The 25,869-nt window shown below is 45.0% G+C and overlaps 2 pseudogenes across 1 annotated transcript in view; one reads left to right on the plus strand and one right to left on the minus strand.

Moving 5' to 3' along the window:
- LOC144100926 (allatostatin-A receptor pseudogene) overlaps nucleotides 1-17,000 on the plus strand; it is a 74,804-nt pseudogene extending 57,804 nt beyond the window's left edge. The window contains exon 2 of the transcript XR_013307895.1: nucleotides 14,910-17,000. The product of XR_013307895.1 is annotated as an allatostatin-A receptor pseudogene (transcript). The remainder of the gene's footprint in view (nucleotides 1-14,909) is intronic.
- On the minus strand, nucleotides 7,098-7,236 carry LOC144102846 (U2 spliceosomal RNA; annotated as a pseudogene).
- Nucleotides 17,001-25,869: the final 8,869 nt, after the last annotated feature.

A 25,869-nucleotide genomic window follows, 5' to 3' on the forward strand; every position in this document is an offset into this window, starting at 1 on the left:
TGTATCGTGTGTTTTTGCTTCTATGTACTTCTAAGAAAATTTTATCTGTGCATTTAATTACTGCCTTTGTTTCATCGATTTGGTTCCTACCCACCACCACGGTCATCAACCTTCTCAAAGATTCTGACCTGCACACAGCGTATTACAGCTATGCTGCTGACAGGCGTCGATTAGTGTAACAAATGTTGGCGCCAGCTAATAGCGGCTAATAAAAATTTACCTCCACTCGTGTTCATTGCTTCAGAAACACTGAACTGTATTACCTTAGGTTCTATTTGCCTGTCAGACCACTACACTTGTGCATTTTTATTACTGGATCTACTTCATTAATTTGGTTCCTATATCAGATAGAAATCAATAACGAAGTGGCAGACGCCCATCAAAGAAGGCCGTCTAGCCAATGGCATCGGCCCGTTTTCATGACGTCGCCATTGATCTTTGATCTGTTTAATCCCCTTTCTCCTGCCGGCCTCTGCGTTGTCAGGATACCTGGTTCAAAGAGACACGACGTCATATTGATCAGCCGACTGTATTGATTTGAGGGTCTTAATTAAGCGCTCGTACAGATTCGTTCTTGAGCTGCATCCTATTATAGAAACCACCACTCTATTCAATCATATGGCAGTTTGTAAGGTTGACCTAGTTAATTTCGTACCGATAGCTACACTACGCCACCTCTTCGAATCTACAGCGTGGCACGACTTGAGCTCCGTGGCAGCGCCATTGGTCACGTGGTTGGTCACGTGGGTTGATCACGTTGTGCGGCCGTTGGTGACGTGGGTTGGTCACGTGGTGCGGAGCGGCAGCGACAGCGAGTGTCGAGTGGGACGAAGATGAAGAAGGAACGCCCAGCGGAGCGGCGAAAGACTGACTTTGCAATTCAACTGAGCGAGTTCCACTCGGCCAGATGTAGCTATCGCGTCACTCCAGGTTTAACCAGAGCTAAACCAGAACCATTTTTTCAGCCTACCGACATCCTGATAATCAACGGCCTCCGAAGTATTGGTCCTGTCAGACCACAGGATTGCAATATTTTAGCCATAGGGGGAATTTCGCACCAAGAATAACTAAATAGTTATGGCCAGGAGAAAACTTTTTTCTGCACGCACGTCTTGACTAATTTGAAAAAAAAAACAGCGCGAAAACTAGGCGAGGGGCAGTAGAGAAGAAACATACAACATCCTTCGTCTAGCTTTCACGCTGATGTCTACTCATCACGCAACGCCAACAATGCCAGCAGCATGCTCTTTTTAACTTCCCAACTCAAATGCTTCATCCATTCGTTACTTTTTATATTTTCTTCTTTTCATACTTACATAAATGGCACCTATCATCAATCTCATTCATCCCGTTCCCTTTCGCACGGCCTCTTTCTCTTCCCACTGCAGTATTTCCAACTTCAGGTCAACAACAACAACAACAACAACAACTTGAACTATTTTCCGGTTAACCTCCTTGCCCTTCTTTTTCTTCTCTCTTAAGCCCCGCAAAACGCGGGGCGGGGGGAGGGGGGCTACGTTAAAGCTTAATACTCCCACAAGTGTATACTTCAAAACCCCTGAGAAAGCGTTTCATAAACCTCTCGCTCCAGAAGAATAATTGTACGGCGTCGGTTGTCGACACAATGTTCGGGTTGCTCACGCACTGTGCACACTGTGCGAACCGCTGATAGTCTGTCAAAGTGCGCGAGAACGCTGTTCCAATCAATGCGAAGTGCCACATAAAGCGCTGCAATAAGTGGCGGAGGTGACGTTCACCCGTGAATTAGCGTTCTTATAGCTGGAGCAAATGGGCTACAACTAAACTCGGCTATGCCTAAAGGTGCGCAGCTGCTGGAGACAATCCGCTGCTTACAGAGTTTCTCGCACGAACAATCTGTTCGCGACTCGAACGCCATATCGACCCTGTTAGTGCGATGCAGATGCACCTATCGATTCGGGAACGCTCTCAGCGTTCCTGGGCAGAGAGTTTGGTTGAGTGAGTTTGCTTTAACAGAGTCTGGTTCACTCTTCTGGAACTGACAGTTGCTGGCGTTTCATCCAAGTGCTCTTCTGAGAATTCAAGGTATGACTGACTGAACAATTAAGTTCTTCACGGAATACAAATATTAAAGACTCATAGGAGAAGTGGTCTGGCACTGCAAATTGAAGCGACGGAGGAGTTCAAAATCGATGTGCACAACTTTCGTTTGCGGAAAGTTTAGCGGAAATGTTCGCGTACATTGCGATCTTCGCAAAACGAGAGCATATTTGCGGCTAGCCACAGCCGAGTCTGAACAGTACGGGGCGTTAGGCAAGTTTTATGCATTGCGTAAGCTAATCAGGAGCGATATGCATTGATTTTCTGTTAATTTTTTGACAGTGAGATGTCTGTGAGATTGGCGGTTGCACAAGCGCTGTTTACTATGCTTAGAGTTACTTATGCTGTAGGTCAGTCCAAGTCAATTTCTAATGAAACGAATTTAAGCCCTTCTGTCCTAGTTTCAAGCAGAAACCAGAGCACAATGAAATTAAAATATATGAAAAGAAGGTGATTAAGGGGGAAATGGGGAAGGAAGGAAGGAAGGAAGGAAGGAAGGAAGGAAGGAAGGAGGGAAGGAAGGAAGGAAGGAAGGAAGGAAGGAAGGAAGGAAGGAAGGAAGGAAGGAAGGAAGGAAGGAAGGAAGGAAGGAAGGAAGGAAGGAAGGAAGGAAGGAAGGAAGGAAGGAAGGAAGGAAGGAAGGAAGGAAGGAAGGAAGGAAGGAAGGAAGGAAGGAAGGAAGGAAGGAAGGAAGGAAGGAAGGAAGGAAGGAAGGAAGGAAGAGAAAAGAAGCAAGGAAGGAACAAAGTTACGAAGAACCAAAAGAACCAAAAGAAGGTGTTGAAAGGAAAGAAACGCGGGAATTAATAAATGATTGCAGAAAGATGAACACGAAAGAACGAAATAAATAGAAAAAGTAAGATGAAGAAAAAGAAGTTGGAAAGGTCACAAAAAGTAATTACCAATCCTTTTCCCAATCAAAAGACATGATGATACAAGAAAATCATTCGGATCAGCGCCCATGTGCATGAAGGAAACTGTTCGGATGCGACGGCACTCCACAGTGGCAAGAAGACTCCTTGCTACGGAATCAGAGCGACTGTCGCAATTATGCTCCTCTACGGCTTGGGGCAGTCATTGGTTACCCTTAGTTCACCAAAAAGGACTGTCATTGTCTGCCGCCTTTTGTCTGCCACTACGCTCTGGAAGCCTATGCAGAGAAGTGAATTTTCCGAAGGTATGCGTCGACGGAATGGACCGGATATCGCCATTCTGGACGCCTTTTTCTTGTACTTTACTTTAAGACGCATTTTCTTTATTTGTTAAGCTATAAGTGCTTGCCATGATCACCTGTTAAATTGACATTTAGTAACCCCTTGCCAGTTATCGAATATTAAACGTGCCAGTTTTTTGTTCATGGTATCCTGCGCATCGCGAGAGCTTCATTTCCTACTACCTACTTGCTTGTTAGCTTCTCTTTATCTTGCTTCGGGAAATCCTGCTTGCTCCTTTGTAACCCCCGAAACCTGTTTAAACATGGACTCTGTGTTACAACGTTTCAGTCGTGAGCCGTCCTTTTTTTGTCATGCTTGTTTTTTTTTTTTTTCTCGAAGAGCCAGTTTGGTGCAACCTTCGGAAGATGTAACGCGAACCGACAGTTCCTTCAACTCACTTTTGCAAGTAAAAATCACACTGTCGCTTCGCCGCTTCTTCACCGGGAACCAGATTTGCAACGCCTAAGGCGACGAAAGGTGTGAAATTTCTCACTGCCTTACGGGGGCGCAAGTGGCAGGAGGAGAATTCCTAAAAGATTTTATTCCGTCCACAGCGCCCCACTGGCGACGCAGAAAAGCAAAAAGAAATCGAGTTCTCAACAGAGCCTACCCATGTGTTCTCAGGTGTCTCAAGAAACGGACAACTGCCAAGCTTTTGAAGTGCTTTTTTTTTACTACCCCCAAGGTATGGGCTAAAATCGCAGAAAGATGTAACAAAAGGGCGATGTTGGAGCCAATTTAGTTAGAGAATTCGGTTCTCTTTCCAAAAATCTCAGCTAGCGCGATACACTGGGAAGATTTTTCTTGCCTGTATTTGAACGTCTGAAAGAGAGCGTTCTAGCTTCTTCAAGTACTTGGCTGACGAGGAGGAAAAATTGAAAGGATGATAAAGTCAGAAACTACACACCAAAAAGTCTTACAGTACATCAGCTTTCATCCCAAGCTCAGAAGCGGGAGTGATAGATTTGGAATCGCTGTCAAGTGAAGATGTATGGCGTGATGGCGATTCTAACACTGCTAACCCCCAGAAAAGTCCGTATGCAGTAATACCTGTGAAAGGAGGTATAAAAAAGCATATCAATACGATAAATAAAAACAGAGAATAATAGAATAGTTTGTGGAAGAAGCGGAAGGGAGAATATTAACCTGGGTCATTTTAGAATGGACCGCCATCAATTCGTTACTTTGGAAACTAGACTGGGAAATAAATGCATTTAGGCCATTTCAAAAGGACTCAAAGTATCTCGTGTTCCGACACTGGCTCTCTTTCGGAATTCTGTTTTAGTACTGCAGGTATTCATGACCGTTTTTTAACTGAAGGATATGCGCGGTGCCCAAAATGGGTATTTAAACGACTGGTTAGTCGAGATAATGCCCTTAACATCAGTGAAAGAAGAAGAAAAGAAAAAAAGAAAATACAGTAGACTATTGATGCCTTGTTTAGGACTTAATATAGCACTAACGCCATTTACCTAAGAGAAAATCCTGTATACACCCCGAGGGGAAACTGACGAGAATAAGGGGAGAAACTCCTTTGCCCTAACTAGTCTTGGAGAACAAATGCAAAGAAATTAACAGCACGGCCTAAGGAAATCACGCCGTAGGCTGCTACTATTCATCCGACGAGAGCAACATATTACTACGACTGTTCGTCCAAAGCAAGCAACGGCTAAAAAGTGGAAACCTAGCTCCCGGCGTTTTGATCAAATTCTTCATTATTCGTTCGGTAGTTGGTCGCGCTTTACACTTGGCAACCGCAACAACTCATTAGAAAGGTTGAATAACTACGTGATATGTGAGGCATGCAGGATGCACATGTAAACCGCTCGCGTGCTGTCACATTTTTTGCAGTTTTCGCGCAAAGTTTGGCGGCTTTAGTACAACACGCTTCTGCACAAGGCTTTTATACAGCTGATTACATATATTCACAGCTTTAACAAGATTCTTTCAAAAAATACACGATCGAGCAGTCTGTGTATTGAGGAAAAGCGCTTCTCACCCTTGAATCTCATCACACTCACGCTTTGACGAAGAATTGCAATTTTATTTCCAGTAAAAGACAGTTAAACGACAAACTTACTTCTTAAATACAACCAACGAAACCTGCGTTTTTCCTTTGCTGTCAGGTAGCTGCAGATATATACCCCGCTTGGGAGCCCTTCGTATAAAGACCGTATAAATTCACAAATTTACAGCAACGAAACAAAAATAGCGCATGTCCTTAATGCGTACTCAAGTAACTCCCCTAAACCCGTTTTGAAAATTGCCGTCCCAAGGTGCCAGTCGCTACGACGGCAATTAGCTTTTCTGGAAAGAAAGGTGTTTGGCATCCCCAAGTAAAGCGATAGTCCTATTTTGATGAAAATTGTCATTCCATTTATGTTTTTGTTTCAATTGTTGCATACCTTCGAGAATGCCTATTAGAAAACGCAGCAATTTAATAACCAAACAACGCGCCATAAAGTTGATAACTCGCAGCGGATCACGGAGAGCGCAGAGGAATCCAACAATAAGGTGTAAACGTATTGTCTTCCGCCTGTACTTTCGTATCATGGGTGTCGGTGCTTGTTCATATAGTTCTTAAAGAGAGAGAGTACCAGAAGAGCGGAAAAGCAGGGAGGTTAACCAGGCGATGCCCAGTAGGCTACCCTACACGTGAGAAGGGGAACATCGGGAAAAAGGGGAAGAAAGAGCGGCAACAAAATGATTTTTCCACGTGTTCATCTACCACTGTGACAAGGGCGCAGAGGGCGCACACTTAAAGCTTAAGGCTTAGAGTCGAGAACTCAACACCCTTCAAGTTTCCACAGGACTGCTGCGTCTGGTAGTTAATCTTTTATCTCACCAAACGTCGTGTCCGGGGAAGCAGCTGCGGTCGTTGCGCCCTACAGCAAGAAAACTTGGTTATAGTTAAGGTTACCGCATCAATGCGACAAATATGTTATGTAACCGGAAGCAGACTGTTTAGGTCAACAGCTGAACGATAAGCAGGGAATGAGGCATGCTTTGAAATAACTGCACGTCAAAAGGAAAGAGTCCTAAGCATCGATGCAAAGATGAAACTGAAACAAGTTTCTCCGAAGCTGAAGGCGACAGTCGAGAATCACGCAGAAGCAGCTGAAGAAAGTTGTCTCCTGAACACGGACAATCGACAAAGAGAAAGACGCGTCCAAGCAACGCGATGAAGAAAAAAAGCAACCAATGGAACTCGAAGGACACGCCGTGAAGAGGCGACGACAGTGTCTTCTTTTGCGTACTCCATTGAAGATCGTGACGCCTATATCTTCAGGGAGAGGAAAAAGCAGTGGCTCAGTTCTGGAATAACGCTGAAGTAGCACCGCGCGTCAACAGCAGGCATGACAGCAACGGAAACGAGGTGTCTGTTGCCGGTGCCCTGCTCACAGGGGCGTGGATAATTCTTAGTTGTTGTGTGCAGAGCGCGAAAGAGAAATAAGAATGGCAGCAAGGTTGACCGGAGGACAGTTCCTGTTCTGTTCACTACGGTCGAACAGGGAAAGTGGAAGTAGGAAATACGGAGGTGGACAAAACAAAAAAAAAGGCACGCAAAGACGGAAGCGACAAGACTGCGACACTACCTCTACTTGCCGCGTACACACAACGCCCGCAGGGAAATGTGGTCCGGAGTTCCCGGGTTCGAACCCGTCTGTCTGTCTGTTGTTGCAAGGAAGAAAGAAAAGTGCACAGGCCTGCTCACTGGCTCAAGCCGAGCCACAATCGCTACGACGTGCAGATAGTAGGAGAGTTGAAAGAGGGGATAGAAAGACAGGATAGTAAAGACGCGCTAAAGACAAGGCCGATCCCGGAGGTAGTGCAATACCGGGCCAACCGGTGGCGGGAGTGAAGCATCCTTCAAACTCTCCGCCACAGTTCCAAAAATAAGTCCAATTGGACCCGTAACAGATACTCTACGGGGTCCGGACATTCGCGGTGGCTCAGTGGCTCAGTGGTTAGGGCGCTCGACTACTGATCCGGAGTTCCCGGGTTCGAACCCGACCGCGGCGGCTTCATTTTTATGGAGGAAAAACGCTAAGGAGCCCGTGTGCTGTGTGATGTCAGTGCACGTTAAAGATCCCCAGGTGGTCGAAATTATTCCGGAGCCCTCTACTACGGCACCACTCTATTCCTTTCTTCTTTCACTCCCTCCTTTATCCCTTCCCTTACGGCGCGGTTCAGGTGTCCAACGATATACGGGACAGATACTGCGCCATTTCCTTTCCCCAAAAAAAACAATTATTATTATTGTTATGTAGCTGCGCCTGGAGAGCATCTACAGCTGAGGGCCGTGGGGCCTGTACCCGCGCAATTTGTTCTCGCGCACTAGTCGAATATTGTCGCGGTTGTGTAGACAGCAGATCGCTCATGATTATATATCCCACAATTACTCCTTAACAAACGTTCTTCAAAACAAAAATTACGTATTAAAAACTCGAGACTATTTTGCCACTCCCAGTAGCGCCACAGGCGTGGCTTTAAAGGTACACTGAAAAAAACTCCATTGGATCATTTTTCTCAAAAAATATTGATTCTCTGGCCCTCTCTGGCTATGTTTACGTTTGTTAGCCCGCAAAACTGAGATTTATCACGAGATTTAGTACGATTAATTTAAATTTTCGCGCCGGTCGATATAAAATTGTAACGTACTTACGAAAATGACGAGCTGACACTGTTTTGAAGCGAATGACAGTGTAGCACAGCCTCTGGGATCAGCACTCAAGAATTGGTGCCGACGAACACAGTTTGCCTCCAAAAGCTGTCGGTGGTGGTGACACCTGTGTTTCGTTTTTCGCTCTTTTCAGTGCTATAAAAGCTCCATTTTTGGTGATGAGAATACGGTATGCTATCAATACTAACCAAATTTTTTTTGCTCTTGGAATCTCTCTAGACCCGCCGCGGTGGCTCAGTGGTCAGGGCGCTCGGCTACTGATCCGGAGTACCCGGGTTCGAACCCAACCGCGGCGGCTGCGTTTTTATGGAGGCAAAACGCTAAGGCCCCCGTGTGCTGTGTGATGTCAGTGCACGTTAAACATCACCAGGTGGTCGAAATTATTCCGGAGCTCTTCACTACGGCACCTTTTCCTTTCTTCTTTCGCTCCCTCTTTTATCCCTTCCCTTACGGCGCGGTTCAGGTGTCCAACGTTATATGAGACAGATACTGCGCCATTTCCTTTCCCCAAAAACCCATTTATTATTATTATAATCTTTCTAGAAATCACTAATTTGAAATAAGCAATGGTTCTTGTACGCGACGAGGGGTGAATTACGAATTAAGAAATTGTTTGCCTTGATGCTAAAGCATATAATTATAACATAAAAATACACTTATCTCTAAATATAAGGGCTTTATACCAACAGTGCTCAAATACAAGAGTGTTATGTCAAGCATAGGTAAATCACTAACCTGGACTTCAAGAAAACAAGCAAACGCCGAATTTTATTGTTTTGCATCACACGAGCATGGAAGATTAAAGGAGAAACAACGGCAGTCTTAGATGCCGAGGCCTGCCGTCGCCTTCAGCTGTGCTTTTAACTGACAGATCAGAGTGATTTCCCCACACTTGTCTACACTGCTGATTTAGTGTCAGGATTGCGAGGCTTGCAATATTTTTTTTTCTGTGCGCAATCTGATAGCGCCCAGAAAAATCATAATTATAGGCTACCACAGTGCGTTTATAAATTCAAACGCTATTTGATACTTTCGGAATCCCGTACAAATAGTTTTTTTTTGTTTATGGGGGTTTAACGTCCCAAAGTGACTGAGGCTATGAGGGACGCCGTAGTGAAGGTCAGCGGAAATTTCGACCACCTGGGGTTCTTTAACGTGCACTGATATCGCACAGTAAACGAGTTTCTAGAATTTTGCCTCCATCGAAATTCGACCGCCGCGGCCGCGATCGAACCCGCGCCTTCGGATCAGCAGCCGAGCGCTACAACCACTGGGCAATTCATTGCTGAATTTCTCCGAAAGTGACTTTTTTTCTTTCGTGCTTAAAAGGAAACCGATGGTCACGCACTCTCGCCACTTTGTGCACGGCGAATGTAGACATACCAGACCCTTTCTTTTTTTTCTGCGTCTTAGAATTAGCTAAATAGTTAGGCTTTTGTCGACGTAGTTGGGCAGAAGTAAGGCATGCCAGTATAACTCCGCTAGGGAGTCTAGTTGAGGGCACGCTAAGCACAAGTGATCAGCCAAAATCTAGCCGGCAGTCGAATTAAAGTGGGGACCTCCTTACCGGAGGGAACGAGTTGCCACAGCTTTGAAGCTATCGGCGGTTCATCATAGGGTTTCGCGCCGAAATAATCGGTAAGGACGCACGCATTTTTCTTGCGAGACTAGCCTGTGATGGCGACAGGCGTATTTCCATTTTTTATCTTTTCTAGCTTAGAAAAAAATTCGTTTACCATGAAAGCGGTGTGTTTGTGATTAGAGGGCGTTGCGGTTATCGAGTCAGGAGAACTTCAATTTCTCTTGATTGCCCCTTTGAGCTCGTATCGCCGATTGATTAAACGGGCAGAATCAAGTTATGTTATTCTGACATCTTCACTACTGTAGTTGCATTTAGCTGTATAGCACTAGTACTGACTATGGTCAGCTAGAGCAGACGTTCTAAATCTGATTGTCTCAAGACTCCTGAAAAAAGCTTGGCGCTAATGATGCAGAACGGTGAAGATTAAACCGTAAACTTCATGGGCCGCCTTAATTCGGCGGTTTCTATTTTTTGGTACGGCAGCCCATTTCGCAATTTAAGGTTCAGCTTCCAGACATACACTCACCCTTGGAAACTCACACATTTTATGACGATCCATTCTGGACAAGAATCATGAGCGCGGCTGTCTTTTCTTTCTTTTCGTTTTTAATTTTTTAATATTTTCTTCCTAAATTTCTTTAATATTCTTCGGTTGCGTTGCGAGTGCACTAGTCATTTGGTTTTCTTTCTTTTATTGTATATATTCCGTCGAGTTGCTACACATTAAAAATGCCGAAAGTGAATTAGCAAATTCGAGTAACGTGTGGAAAGCCGAACGCCGAGGCTGGAAGCGATGCGGTGCTCCGTATGCAAAACTCGAATTTCGCCGCTCCAACAAATCTCTCTCGCTTTAAATATTAAGGAAGGCAGCACGGACGGTAAGCCAATACTTGAGCCCCCCGGGCGGAAGGAAACGCGAGCAACTCCGGCTTCTTGTATTCACCGTTTAGCTTTGCATCGCATCTTTTCTTTTTATTCTTGCGTACCCTCGATAGCTGCGCGAACCTGACACTTTCACGGGGCCAGGCCCTGGGCACCTGAGAATTAGATTTGTTTCGCTCTGCTTCCAGCGCAGGAAGGAAGGAATTTCGGGGGTAGGGGGGGATTTTTTCGTGCAGTTGCACAAGTTAAATACTCAGTTCTCACTTACAGGCTTCAATATGAGGCGTGACATTTAGCTTCTCAGAACTTTCGCGGTGTCAGGCCAGCGTAGAAAAGCGTTTGGCCTTACGTAACGCAGGGTGCCAAAGAATACTGAAGGAACCTACGACCGGCCGCGGGGGCTGCGTTTTTATAGAGGAAAAACGCTAAGGCGCCCGTCTGCTGTGCAATGTAAGTGCACGTTAAAGATTCCTAGATGGTCGAAATTATTCCGGAGCCCTCCACTACGGCACCCCTTTCTTCCTTTCGTCTTTCACTCCCTCCCTTATCCCTTTCCTTACGGCGCGGTTCAGGTGTCCAGCGATATATGAGACAGATACTGCGCCATTTCCTTTCCCCAAAAACCAATTATTAACCAATTATTATTAAGGAACCTACGAGAGAAAGAGAGAAAAAGTGGCCTTTATTGACCAACCAGAAATTTTATCCAGTATGTCAACCCGACCGCAATGTGCCCTGCATTGTGGACGGGTATCGAAACAAAAAACGGAAAAAGAAGGCTGCACACAGAATTCTAATTAAAGAAAAATAAACAAAAGAGAAACCTGGCTACATACTTTCAGTAGAAATTGTTTTATTCCTGATACAAAAAGATTCTACGTTTTCTGGTGTGCCAGCGCAGTGAAGATTGGTAAATAAAAAAAAATCACTAAATCGCGCTCTTCCGAAGAAAGCGATGGAATCTAGAAGCGATGAAAATGAAATAAGCGGTTTATTGCGCTTTTTTTCACTAACAAAGATCATGAAATCGATATTTTTCTTCAAAATTGAACTTCTTGAAGGGTGGATGCCATGTTCGCGATTTAGACAACGCTAAAGACGGACACTGAAACGACAAGACAAGCGGTGTTCTGCTTTTAAGCTGAAGTGTGCCTGCCGCCACATCTCGGAGCAGATTATGCGGCATATTCCACGGCTTTGCTCTGGTGATAGATCTAAAAGTCCGAGCATGGCTTGGGACGCACAACTTGTTCTTCCAGGAGCCGACCCGGGTGAAATACTTGGGAAATTCGTCTTTTACGCCAGTTATAATAGAAAAAAATATCTTGTGCCATGGCGCTGTTTGGCCACAGATGCCATTGCGCCATAAAAGTCCAGAATTATCAAAAACTGAGCAAGCGAGATGCGGGGAAATTGCATCACAGGGCGTTCAAGGGGTTTATGCGCAGGCGCACATGGTACATCCCGCTGGCTAGTAGAGTATTTATCATGTTCTTCTTATCAGCAGTCCCGGTCAAATAGCTCAACTTTTCCAGAACTCGCATGGTCTGATTTACCTTTGGTGCCCCTGTAGGCAGTTGTCTATCACGTTATGTCCGCAGAAACCTTCGGTTAGGCATAGAAGCCCAAAGGCGCAAATTGTGCGTCCTGAATGTTCTTCGGACAACTGTCTGCAAGCTTCACAAAAAACGTGAAGTTCACAGGAACTTGCGTACAGGCATAGAAGGCCAAAGGCATAAGTTGTGCGTCCTGAATATCCTTCAGACAACCGTCTGCAAGCTTCACAAAAAACGTGAAGTTCACAGGAACTTGCGTACAGGCATAGAAACACAGAGACATCAAACTGATTGCTGAGTGCCCTCCAGACACCTGTCTGCAATGCTCCACGGAAAGCTCATTAGCTCACATAGGTATTTTTTTCTGCGCGGGCTTTTCAAGGGCAAGTGGAAATCTTCCGTGCCAATGCCGATGGGAATAATTCTCAGCTGCTACCTTCTTTAGTTGGCTGCAGCCTACACAGCGGCACTTCCACAAATGAACTCGCTCGGACGCACCGACTCAGATGACGAGAATTCGACCCAGACTGTTATCCCCCATGCCACCTACACTGTTTACTGCGAACATCTCATAGCGTTTGCTCAGCTCTTTCTTTCAAGTGTTCCCTAGAGGACATTCGGCCGAGTCGCTGCCGCCATGGAGGGACTTGGCCTGGAGCATAGCCTAGCCACTTGGAGAAGCGCAGAGTGGGGCCTAGGGATTTAGATGCCTTGACTCGTGCGACGCATTATCACGTCCTGTTTGCGCAAGACCTAATAATAGGGAAAGCCTACGCGGCTTCTTGAGAAAGAATAACAGAGTGCGCAATGCGCTGCGGGCTGGAGTGCGCTAGGGAAGCTCTTGTTGCCACACATTTACCCGTCTGAGTGACTAGACGGGCTGTTCTGTTCTTCGACGTCTTCATTTTGATAGCAGCACTCGACCAACGCTGAGCGATTTGAAGAATCGCGCCAAATTGCTCTTCTCGTCTTTATACTGCGCGTAACTTATGTTTTCAAACTTTCAGCTAAAGCTGCTTTCAATAAACGTAATATACATCGTGTAGCCAATTTAAATATGTTTAACAATACTAGCTCAATGATTACAGCGCTGTCTGCGTTTTAAACACTGCTTCAATCTATATTAATTGTAAGCCACCGAGGGCAAAACGCTTCGTAGAACACGTTCTGGGCGTGTTCCGGGCTAAACACATGATATTTGGCGATAACATTTGGTTAAAATCGATATGACTGTAAGCATGTGCATCTAAACGCATGCGATTTCCTCGTTATATTTTGCTTTCATGGTCGCAGCGGCTTTGCGAGCTGCGTGTTCGGTCCTTCTAGACGTGTGTTTTGCCATCCGTACGTGATGCTTTTTGCGCACAATTCAGTGCAGTATGCGATGCAATGCATTTACATTTCTAAGAATGTACGAATATATCTTTGGTCGCAGTCTATAAGGACCCAGTTGAAATGGGTACATATTTTATATTTCAGTTAGATTGACATCAACTTGACGCAAATATCAGACAAAATCAGCAGGCGGTCAGTCCTACAAATTACAAGTTAGCGGGACCCGACGTGGAAGACAGCCTTCGCCACTTGCCACACGCACCGGTTATATCGCATCCAACGGTGACGTCTGGTCGCCAATAAGGCAACGGTCCAGCAACTTCCCACAGACGCTCGAAATGCGCAGCTGCGTCACCGAATAGCAGTGACCAATGCCAGAAGTCTAAATGAATGAGAACTTTAAAATAACCAAATAAGCCCTTAAAGAAACCCGGCCCCCTAGTCTCTAATTTTCTATCGCGTGCTCGATTTACGCGGCGCTCAAAACAAAAAGAGGATAATTGTTTTAAGCAACGGTCGCAACGCATACGCAATTAAATAAAAAGCCAAGATTTATGACATTCCATTACGAAGAAGTAGTTAAAGTTTATTACGTTATTTTAACATTCAAAGTCTCTATAAAAAATTGCTTCAAAGTTTTGAAGCTAGTATTGATTGTGCAAAGTCGGTCTGGCCCCGCGACCACATGCCCTACGATATATAAAGTTCTTGTCTTAACCGTAAAATCTATGTCTTATTTTAATAAAACAAGAACTGGTGGTTGTCATTGATAAGCACCGAATATTGTGCCAAAACACAATTTTTTGCAGGTGCACACCGCCGCCACGTACATGAAAGCGCGATTGAGGTGTCCACTAACCCAGGGTGCCAGTTATGCTCTTCTTCAACTTTTCCGACGTCAATGTCAGTTTAGCTAATGTATGCCGGCCGCCTATGCTCCAGAGCCGCGTTTCAGCAGCAATACTGACAACGCCAGCGCGTAATGCTCTAGCGCCGTGTGTCTGTCGACACCAAGGCATCCAGTGCACATCTCTCTGTCGCTTCTGTCACATAGCTCGAAGCGCCAGTATTAGTTTGATATATAGTAGCATTAGTTGATGAAGAAGACTATGTGCTATGCGCAGCGTGAGAATCCATTATAGTTTAACACGTGGCGTGTTCGGTTGCGGTGATAGCCTAGATTTTTTACTGCGCTAGAGACTAGTGCACTCGCGCAGTGACCGGTGAAGTTGATTTGTTTCCGCCACCACGGGTACGGATCACAGCCCCGGATATTTATTTTATTTTAGTTCTTCATTTATTTCACTTCGCCCAAACACCGCAAGGTCTTTCTCAGGGTATATCTATGGAAATATTGTTTTCGCACAAATACCCGCCCATTTGATCGAGGTACATCTGCTGTGGATATTTCTCAAACGGCGATGGTTTCTCCTCGTTTTTTGTCTCGGTCTTGCCGACTAACGCAAAGTTGCTTCAAGCCGCACGATACGTAATGAAAGTGGCGCCATAGTTTGCACCAAGTCAACAAGGAATGAGAAATATTCTAATATTTGCTTGCTGATTTTTTTTTCTTTCAGGTTGTGCCCAAAGACTCTCGGAGAAATCCCAGGTCGTCATTGAGGAGCAAATAAAGAGAGAAGCTGCTGCTTGACAGGCATGGATAATAGTTACAGCACTTTAAGGGCGCTGACAGCCGCAGACTCAGTAAACAGGAGCGAATTATTGCCAGAACCTTCTACCTCGGTGTCACTCGCAGTCGTGACGTCGATGTTGACTCAACTAGCGCAAAATACGTTGCTGGGAACTTTTTCTCCGGCCACTTGCAACAATTCTGGAAGCGTCTGTCAACCAGAAGTAAACAATAATGTTTCCGGGCCGCCTTTCTTAAATGTCCAGGAACAGGCCGACTATGAGGACAGCTATGGTGAGACAAAAACCGTGGAAGATGTGCTGGCTATTGCCGTACCAATCCTCTTCGGTGCGATAGCCGTGATAGGATTCTTCGGAAACGCCCTTGTTGTTATCGTCGTGCTTTGCGACCCGCAGATGCGTTCGACCACGAACATTCTAATCATCAACCTCGCCATGGCCGATCTTCTGTTCATCGTCTTCTGCGTTCCGTTCACGGGTTGGGACTACACGCTCAACCATTGGCCCTTTGGTGACGCCTGGTGCAGGATCGTGCAGTACCTGGTTATCGTCTGCGCGTACGCAAGCATATACACCTTGGTCCTGATGTCCCTGGACAGGTTCCTGGCCGTGGTTCATCCTATAAAATCCATGTCAATAAGGACGGAAAGGAATGCCAATATAGCCATACTCCTGACCTGGATCATCATCCTGGCAGCATGCGTGCCAGCACTGTTCTCCCACGGAGTAATATTCATAGAAGACGCCTACTCATCGTGTACCTTCAGGACCGACTTGGGCTACAACGTAGCTGCCTTCCAGATATCCTTCTTCATGTCTTCGTTCGTGGTCCCGCTGTCCATCGTATTCGTGCTCTACGTCCTGATGCTTAAAAGACTGTGGCTCGGAACCGCCCCTGGAGGAAGAATCAGCGCCGAGAGCATGAGGTCCAAGAAGCGCGTCACCCGTCTCGTGGTGGTCGTGGTGGTGGTGTTCGCCTTCTGCTGGTGCCCCGTGCAGGTCGTGCTGGTGCTCAAGAGCGTCGACCTCTACGGCAGGAAGATGAATGCTCCTCGCATCGTTGTGCAGATAGCGTCCCAGATTCTAGCCTACACCAACTCGTGCGTAAACCCGTTTCTGTACGCTTTCCTCTCGGACAACTTCCGCAAGAGCTTCCGAAAGGTGATCTTCTGCGGCCGGAAGAACTCTGGCGGCTCATTGCTTGCCCGAGCGCGCACCCTCGATGACGTGGACAAGGCGAAGAGGCAGAACGCGGCTACAGGAGTGAAAAATGCGCCCAGAGCTTCCAACGACATCCTGTGACTGCTCGATGAAGTGAATTCAACTAATGGATAGCTCAAAATAGCTCCAAACGTGCGGTGCAAACAACACTGTTGCAGACATCCCGTCGTCGCTTTCAACGGTCACTCCTGCTGACCCTCCAGCTCTAGGAAGTGGCTTCTGGACAGAGTACGACAGCGATGGTGTGCGATAACAACGTGTTGCATACCGGTATTTACTTTATGTGCTGTGGGCTGGCCAACTATGAGAAACGAAATATTCTTATATTTTCTGTTCCCCATTAAGCCCAAATGATGCGAACGTCGTCAAAGGAGCCCTGGTGTCGATCTTTGTCCTAGATTTACAAGGTTTACAACAATACTGCAAAATTTGTTACTGGAAAACAAGACTGAGACCTAAAAAAAACACATCACGGGGCACACTTTCCTGCTCTGTGGTTACATCTAGAGACAGGCAAGTGCGGGGGTTCATTGTGACCAAATGCAAAAGAAATGAATGAAATGCTTGTGTATATACTGTATAAGAAAAATACCTTAGACCACATGCGCTAAGTCAAAATAGTTGTAACATTCAAAAGGCTCAAGCAGCACTGTAAAAAAAAAAGTATATCTATCTTTACTTCAGTGTTTGTGCATGTCTAATGAACTTGTCCAGTTTACTGGCTCAAAACAGAGACTTTCTCGAAAGTGGAAACGAGATAGCTTGCCGTGACTTGGAGACGTGTGTTATTCCTTGGAAAATAAATATCGAGAACTACGAAAATATATCTCTTTTCAGCGGCAGGACTGGCGCGATGCAGTAGGAGGGGTTTCAAGACTGCAAGCTGCGCTTGCGTTATGATAAAAGTCGCAGTTGAGGACCCCGAATTTATTGCTGCAGTCGTTAGTAAGATCAGTACTATTAAGCGCTTCCTGTAAACATGAATATTATCTATACCGAGGTCCCAGTAACATTACTTCAAATTTTTGCATGGCTCTTGCAAATCTCGGTAGGGCCGAAAGCAGAACTCGGAGAAAAATACGAAAAGGTAGATCACCAGTACGTATTACTCTCTTTTAGCCAGCCATCTGAAATATACCGCTACAAACACAGCACTTATGAAACCAGCACGCACAACCTCCAATTTTTCATTACATATCTTCGCAGCTCTGCTTTAAGCTACAACGCGTATAATTTTATTAGGCGAAGGCACGCTACTTTCTGGCGACTATTACGTTTGTTGCAAAAGCATAGAACCCAAAAAAGTGGAAGGCTTCTAATGCAATTAAGCGGTGCAGATGTGCAAAAGCACGGGTTTAGGCTGGTTGGCTCATGCGTTTCCTTTGCTTGGTCGTTGGCATGTCTGGCGACGATATTAGACTCGGGTTAAGCTCTGAACGACGTTACGCTGAGCTGTTCGCGCCGCTGATGGGAGTTGATGAAGATGACGATGTGCAATGCACGGCGTGATAGTGTGTTGCAGTTTAACACGAGGCGTGATTGGTTGCGGTGATAATATAGTGTTCTCGTTCAGTGGCCAGCGAAGCTGATCTCTTCGGGCCTCCGCGGGTTCGCAACCTCGAACAGCACAAGATTTTTGGTTGGGTTTCAGCTCGCGAAGTAATGCTTCCGCACTAAAATATTCCTACAAAAAGACAGTCTATGCAGAACCAGGATTTAAGCCACCTTTTTATTTTTCCCCGTTAAAACGCGTTTTACGCAAATGTGTGTCAAGAGCCAATCAATCGGGTTTTATTTTGAGGTGTGCTTGTGCTTCGCTCGCAGACATACCACAGCTGCAGTCTGTGCCGGCCTGATCTTTGGCTAAGGTGAGTACTTTCGTAACACCAGACGCAACTTTCATTCTTTCCTGGTCGAGTTCTTTACCGCCTGTACGCAAAGACAGGGCTAACAACATGCCCTCTCTGCGGTCCTTCAAAAGTGAACACCGGTTGAAGGAAGCGTCAGCACTTAAAAAAGAGACCCAGTTAATTTTTTACAGCTACTACAACAAATATACAATCAAACTATACAGACTGCAACCCTAACAACGGCTCAAAACTGAAGGTGTAGAAACATCCTTTGCACAACTATAATATTGAGACCATGAATGCAAATTACTTTCTACCGCGCAGACACACGAGCTAGCTTTCGCCGTGAGTAATCTTTCTTCTTCTTGTCAACTAGCATAAGTTAAGAAAGGACAATTTTCCATACCTAGACAAGGCAACCATATTTACGAACACAGTTTTTTTTTCTAAATCAGTAGTCTCACGAGGAGCATTTTTCGCCTCATCTCTCTTGCCGGCGTGGAGCGCGCACTTCGTAAAGAAAGGAGTGTTGTTCAAATGTTTAAGGGAATCCTTCAGGTTTGAGTAGACTTGTCCTCTCCTAGCAACGAAGTTTTCTGAGAAAGCTATATAGCTTTTCTTTGTAGGCGTTTGGCTACGCTTGGGTGGATGGCAATGACGGATTACTCCCTTATCGTAAGGAGGAGGTGGATTGAGAGGCACCTCTTCTCTGATATATCACTTCACTTTTCCGGACATCAACAACATCTGCTTTTTTTCCTGGGCGGAAATACAATGCGATTATGCAAATCAGACACACAAGCATGCGGAAAAAATGATGGCCAGTGCAACGCTCCGGAAATTATAATCTTCTAGTATACAGCAAGAGCGAATACGAGCTTCTTTATTTTGGCGTTGAGGAAGTGCTTATATGAAGAAGTAGTGGCAAAAAAAAAAGGAACACATTGTTAGTGATTACACGTTCAGTACATCCTTCTCTTTCTTCATATAAGTGCTCTATACGTGCTCGTTCTCAGATTACTGCATAGGTGTTTCCTTCTCGATTAACATATCCTCGAGAAATATTTAAATTTAGGTCTGAAATAACAAAGGTATTTTTATTTTTCTTCAAACTTATCGTATTTATAGTTCTCATGTCTAATACCATTAGAAAATTAATTACTTTAACGCTTCTGCTTCATTACGCTGACGTGATCATATTAGGAAGGACAGCGTGATACGTGACAGCGGCGCCAGCAATTCCTGGTAACAAGGATAGGAAAGAACCGAAAAGCACAACTGAGGCACTAATTTGACGCTTTAAATGCATGCCTTACCAGCTATAGACATCGACAACGCTACATCATAAAGCGTAAAACACGATATATACAGTAAGCGATAAAACTGTACATCATAAGTTTGCGTGAAAAAAAAAATTACGGCGCTGCCTCACTTACTAGTCAGCTGGTACTTGTTCAACCTTATATTAGGCGTTTCAGGGAAGCCTTCCAGTAACATTCAAAAAGCGGATTTTTGGGGTAAAAATGTGGCTTTTGTGGCATTGTATTACCAGTTTAGGCAGACACCGGAAAACCGGCGAATTGTCGTAAGCAGTAAGCTAGTTAACTAATTTCTGATAATTAACTTTTTATCGATCACAGTTAGGCAACTGGTCGTAATGAGAGATTTGTAGCCGGTCGTTACTAATAGCCAATCAGTTTTTAAAACTTTGAAAACGCGATTATCCTCGGCGCTGTAGCTCGAGAAAAATTGGTTACATTGTTCCACTCTACATAAGCTTTCTAAAAGCATACAGGCAAAGCAACATTTCCAGTGCACGTTACTAGTCAAAATAGCCAGATTTTGTCGAGCCACAACGACAACGGTAATAGCGTTTTCTAAATTCTAAAAAAAATAGTAAGGCTATTGCTAACGACCAGCTACAAATCTCGAATTGCAACTATGTGCCTAATTTTAGTAGTTAAATAGACAACTCTTAAAAATTAGTTAGCCAGACTACTACTCAGAATGATTCACTGGTTTTCTCTTGTCCGGCAACACTGGTAATACTTTGCTGAAAAAGCCATATTTTTGTCCCAAAATACCTCTTTGACAACTACCTCAAATCTTTCCTAAAACATCTAGTATCGCATGCATGTTACCTTTCGTTTTGGTCTCTGCCGTAAATTTGTTTGATTGACCACGCAGAAATAAATCTTATCCCCCGCACCCTGTCCCATAAAATTTTGTCCATGGCAGTAAATGCACAGAATTAAGCCTCTTACTTTAAGCATGAACTTTAGCATTGAACAGCTTAGTGCCAGCAAGCAAACGATGACAGAACGGAAACAAAATATACCTTAACCCGAGAACCACCATTGGATAGAAATTGTAATCAGATAGTATAGTAGCCGAAAGTTTACAGTAATAACTGAGATCGTTTGTACAAAACAATCTCATATCTTTCTGTGTATGACGACATACGAAAATTTCAAACGCCGGGCGCAGTTGTATCTATAATTCAATATTATAAGCATCACAGATTGCCTTGGTTTTTGCAATCTTTCGAAAACACCATTATTATGGCACGCGCCGATGAAAATGTGTTTCTTTTGCAAATTAAGCAGCGGAATAAATTTTCGCTTGCCACACTTCAACCTTTCGGTTCACCCATTCGAGTGCGCGTTTTTACAGCGCCTCTCCAACCTGCGCCGTCTGAGTAAAGCCATGAATTTTAATCTTGCTCGCATAGCCGGCTCAGGTGCCGCTCATCATTTTCTCTTAGTTCTCGGCAGGCAAGAAGCTCCAGTGCCAAAAGCGTCTGCTCCTCTTGAAGTGCTTGAAAGTTGCAAGTACCCTTTGACGACTCGAAAATAAACGGATTGCCGTTTGTTTTATTCGTTTTTCTTGCAGTGTTGACGCTCAGGTGACGCCTGTTTTCGCTGTGACAGCCGGCACGCGGTAGGTTCTTGTTAACACAGCTTGTCAGTGACCCAGTTCTGTTCGTGCACTCGCCTGCTCCGCCTGTCGCATTCTGTCCTGTTTTTTCCGGAGCTAGATACTTCCGCCGTTATTTTTGATTTTTTTTCTAGACTCATCGTAGCTGCTGCACACAGAGGAGGACGTGTTTGCGCCCCGAAACGCACTCCTATTCACAAACGGTAGCGCTTCTGTAACGACGTCCACTTCAGCCTACGTGACACCGTTCCTTGCACAAGAGGTGTCCTCGTTTGCTTAAATTGCTGCAGCCTGGAAAAGCCCTTCAAACTCGTTTCCTTCAGTTTTGTTTTTCGTCCTCTCCTTCCAGCGGCTTTATTCCTTTCATTCTTTCACGCCAGAGACTTGCTTTAAGACTCTTGCTACGAAAGGTGAAGCGCATGTCGGCGAAGCAGAAACCAAAGAATTGCTCTCGCGAGCGCTATAGCTCAGCAACAAGACAAGTTGTGCATCTCTGGAGAAGACCAGGCATCGGTTCAGGGCGCACTTGAGCTATCGGAAAGGCATACGTGCAGGCTTGCAGCCTAAGCGGCTTTCGAATCGTGCAAACAGGCGGAGGATTTCGGGCGCTTTTCCTCCAGTTTCCGCGATAACAACGTCTTCTTTGGAATCGCCCTATTTGTCGCTGATTGGAAGCAAGAACAGCCGTTTCCATGGAAAGTCTTACATCCACAAGTTCCATACATGTAAAGCGGTAGGGCCTTGGGTATACTATGTAATGAGAGTGGGAGCGAATAAATGAAGGTCACAAGGGTAAACGTGCGAGCTAGTTGGTGGTTCATACTTCTTAAAACAGCACTGTGTGTATCGCTTCTGTCTGCGTCCTTGTCTTTTGAGCTCTTTTAAGAAGAATAAATGAAGTGTGCTCTCTCGGGAAGCGCATTACTTTTTTTCGGCTTTTTTAATCACTCGCATGTTTTTAGAGCTTTTGGTAAGAAGGAGGCGGACGGATATATGATTCGATGATGGAATAATGTAATCAAATTCTGCTGTTGTTTCTGTTGTAGTAAAACTTATGCGATAAAATTTCCGAACAGTGTCACGATGGACAGCTTTTGTGGTTCTGCTCAGTGCATATTACCTCAGTCTGTTTACCAGCTCTTTCCAAACATACTACAAATATTTAATTAATCAACCTAACCTTCTGTTAATTACTTAGTGTAGAGCCAATGATTAATGCACTTCAAGCAATTCGCTCAGCTGGCCTTGCGCGGCAAATAGAATTTCTAAGATTCAGCTGCGTAAAGTAAACAAAAATCTCATTTTTTTAAATCATTTTGTAAGCTTTTGAAAAGCTCAGTTTAATGAGAAAATATTATTCATAATATAGCCGATGTGTATGAATTCGTGCTTAGGGGAGAGGTAAGGTCTCACGCGTGAGCAGAAATTTTATCCAGCAGTTATTTTAATTGTCGATGTGGTGACAGGCTCACGAGAAAGGATTTTGCATCAGAAATATCTTGGAAAGAATATTGTGAAGAGTAAACATAATGTGGCAATCGGTAAGACGCTTTGTAGTTATCAAAAACCGAACTGAAATTCTGGTGAAAAGTTCTGACCAAGGTTTCCGCGACTGTGAGTACCGGGAGATAAAAAATCAACAACTTGGAAGCTTAGCGATGCTTGGAAGGGCAGGAATAAGGTATCAAAATTCTTTGAAAGTGTCAGTGGTGTACAATAAGTTCATCAATATCGAAACATCCTCTCTCTACATTATAAGCTGGGCGTTCCGAGTGAACAAGAGTGCAGTTCTTTGTTCGACGAGCAGAAACTATCAAGCCCATTAATATGTGTAAAGTTTTACTGCGGAACTTCTGGCAATAGTCGTTAATTAGAGCTCGGACGATGGTCGATCCCTTTCAGACGTTTCGTAAGGTGAACATTTTTTTGAATTTTTACCGCGTATGTTAGCCTCGAAAGAAGCCAGGTAAAACGGAAAGGTTTTTCGCACAAACATATTTTTTTCGGGGGTTGATGTCGCAGAGACAGACAGACGTTTCGGTGACCTTTCATTGTTCCTGCATGGCAGAAATCTCCGTTCGTTCGCTTTAAATTCCCCTACCCTTCATCTCTCTCACCCACCTCAGCCTCCTCAACCCCGCACAGCAAAGCAACCCCAGTCAGAGAAGCAGCGAACGAATTCCTGCTTTAGGCTTTGACCTTTTCACCTCTAATAGACAATTGCGTGTCGCTCCCTCTTTCGGGGATCAGCGAGCACTAAAACAGTTTTCGCCTCCTGTTCCTCGGAAAGCAGCCACTCGTTGAATGGCAGTGCAGGGAACCGCTCAAGAGTGGTGCTGTAATTAGGGCAAAGGCTCTTTCCAGAGTCGGGGCGACAAAAAGTAAGGCGGCCCCAGGAGCTTCTTCCTCTCAAGCTGAACTAATCCGTGACCGCTTTGCCCTAACGTTTTCGTAGAAGCTCTCAGCGCTGGTGTGTGCTGGGGCGAAGAGCAAGCGGGCAGAGAAAAGTTGGTGTTTGTTCTAGGCTACTTGAGATGTTTCTGCTTCGGCAACAAAAGTTTCTCGCTGCAGTGAGGGTAATGCGCTTTGTTTATTCAGCAACGTTTCCGTGAGGAGAAAATGGAAGTGCCCAGTTAGACGAATGCGTAGATGCCGTAAAGAGAAAGGAAAGCTAAAGTGTTTGGAATGGGCAAAGGAAGAAAAGTCAAAAGAGAAGAAGTACAGCCTGAAAGACGTCGTATAAATAAAAGACCCGCGATCGTGTCACTTCCTTATTCTGCGCGCGACGTTCGATAGCAACATTCTTTACGCACCAAAGACCGTCATGCTGTACCGCGTATAGGTTTGGTTTGGTTTGGTTTATAGGGCTTAACGTCCCAAAGCGACTCAGGCTATGAGGGACGCCGTAGTGAAGGGCTCCTGAAATTTCGACCACCTGGGGTTCTTTAACGTGCACTGTCATCGCACTGTACACGGGCATCTAGAATTTCGCCTCCGTCGAAATTCGACCGCCGCGGCCGGGATCGAACCCGCGTCTTTCGGGCCAGCAGCCGAGTGCCATAACCACTCAGCCACCGCGGCGGCTACCACGTAATGGCTCTACACACAACTTCAACCGAGGAGAAGTGATGTCTAGGCATGAGTAACCCCTGGAGCAGTATGAACGAAATAAAAATTTTCGCAAACTTCACTTTTTTATTATTTAATTAATGTGGCTCTGCGTAAAGTTTCAAATTTATAAAGGAAATTTACATTTCATCTTCAAAACAACTGAAATTTATTAGAGTGTATTTGGTGCGCAACGTTCAGGCGATAACAACCAATGATAAAATTCGTATCATTGCTGACGAAGAGTGGCACGGCTCCGGTACCATTTCTATTTTCTTTACTCAAACCTAACTAAGAATCACTGTAAAAGAGTATGTCAGCGGGAAGACTGGCTTTCTATAAACGAATCCTGTTTTGCCGCACACAGCTCCCTTTTGGTGGTCAAATAATTACATGCTGCAGGAGGTAATCAGCGTCACATACGACTATCGAAAGCCGTGGAGCGGTCGTTGTGGTTTAAGCTCGCGGTTTAACCCGCGACTTGGTTTTCAGGCGTGAGTGAAGGAGCATGCGTGCGGATCGGGCCACGGTAAACACTGCAAACGTCGTGTTCAAAGTTCACCAACGCACACATGTGCGAAGAACACAGCAAGAAGTTTCAGTGAGCATCTCTTTTATTTGTTTACTCCTGTAACAAGAAATCTCTCACAGCATGTCTCTCTGTCCCTACAGTGCCTGCATAAAACGCAACCACAACCGGACTACCATCTTCTTAGGTCCGATAACAGCAGAAACTTACTCTCGGCGATGTTGCAGACGGCACGGGTAGCTCTTTGCTTTACTGAGGTCGTCACTGCGTCTCGAAGTTGCAGTGCGGCAGCTTGTGCCTGTCAAATCGGTAGCGAGTGAGTTCAAGTCAGAAATTTTCCAGTCTCTTCTTTTTTCCCTTCGAGCTAAATTTAAGACACCGAGTTTTGCGAGAACAATAGCTGCACTTACCTACCGCCACTGCAGAGCATATCAGCGGTTATTAGTCACTGTAAACACAACGTAGTTACTTGTATTACTTTTCCTTTCGACGCCCTATATGTGTCCAAAAAAGATAAGTGAAATACTGCGTGTATTTGTTTAGGTTTAAGGGTGAATATAGCAGCTCAATAACGCCTCTATACTGCGGGATTTCAATACGCAGCTAAATGTTTAGCTGTTATCATTGGCCTTGTTTCGTTTCTCGCCAAAAAGCTTAAGTGCAGCCGCCAAGTACCCTCCGGACCTTTCAACGCCTTAGATGCAGTTGCCCCCTAGAGTCGCAATAGAACTGACATCCGTTTGCGACGTTTCTGAAAATCAGGTGTCGCCGAAAGAAATGTTTTCGCAAAAGACGAAAATCGAGATACGGTCCCTGGGACCCTCCAACAAAACAATTACACTTAGCCATCCACTCAACCGTTGAACCCCCGGTGCCCTCTATATGCAGGTTTGTCCTCTCAGTCCATATTTCAGCTGCGAACACTTCAGCAGAACGTCCTTGCAGGCTAATGAAGGTGACCAATGGTCACCTAAACGAAGGAAAGCATCACAGGGCGAAATTCTTATCCTCTTTATCTTTAATTTTGTTGTGCTGATAAAAAAAAAATTCTGGTATAAAAATTTTTTACCTGAAAGAACAATGGTCAGAAAGTGGAAAACAACCACTTGCCGCCTTCGGAAGCCGAACCCACGACCTAGGCAAGTTGCAGGCGGTGCCCTACTAACTGAGCTACGGTGACGGCTGCTCAGTCTTCTACCTTCGAGGCAATTTATGTTCCGTGTAAAGGAGCCTCGAGTGTGG

This window comes from Amblyomma americanum, chromosome 8 (genome assembly GCF_052857255.1).
Source record: "Amblyomma americanum isolate KBUSLIRL-KWMA chromosome 8, ASM5285725v1, whole genome shotgun sequence".
Lineage (NCBI taxonomy): Eukaryota > Metazoa > Arthropoda > Arachnida > Ixodida > Ixodidae > Amblyomma > Amblyomma americanum.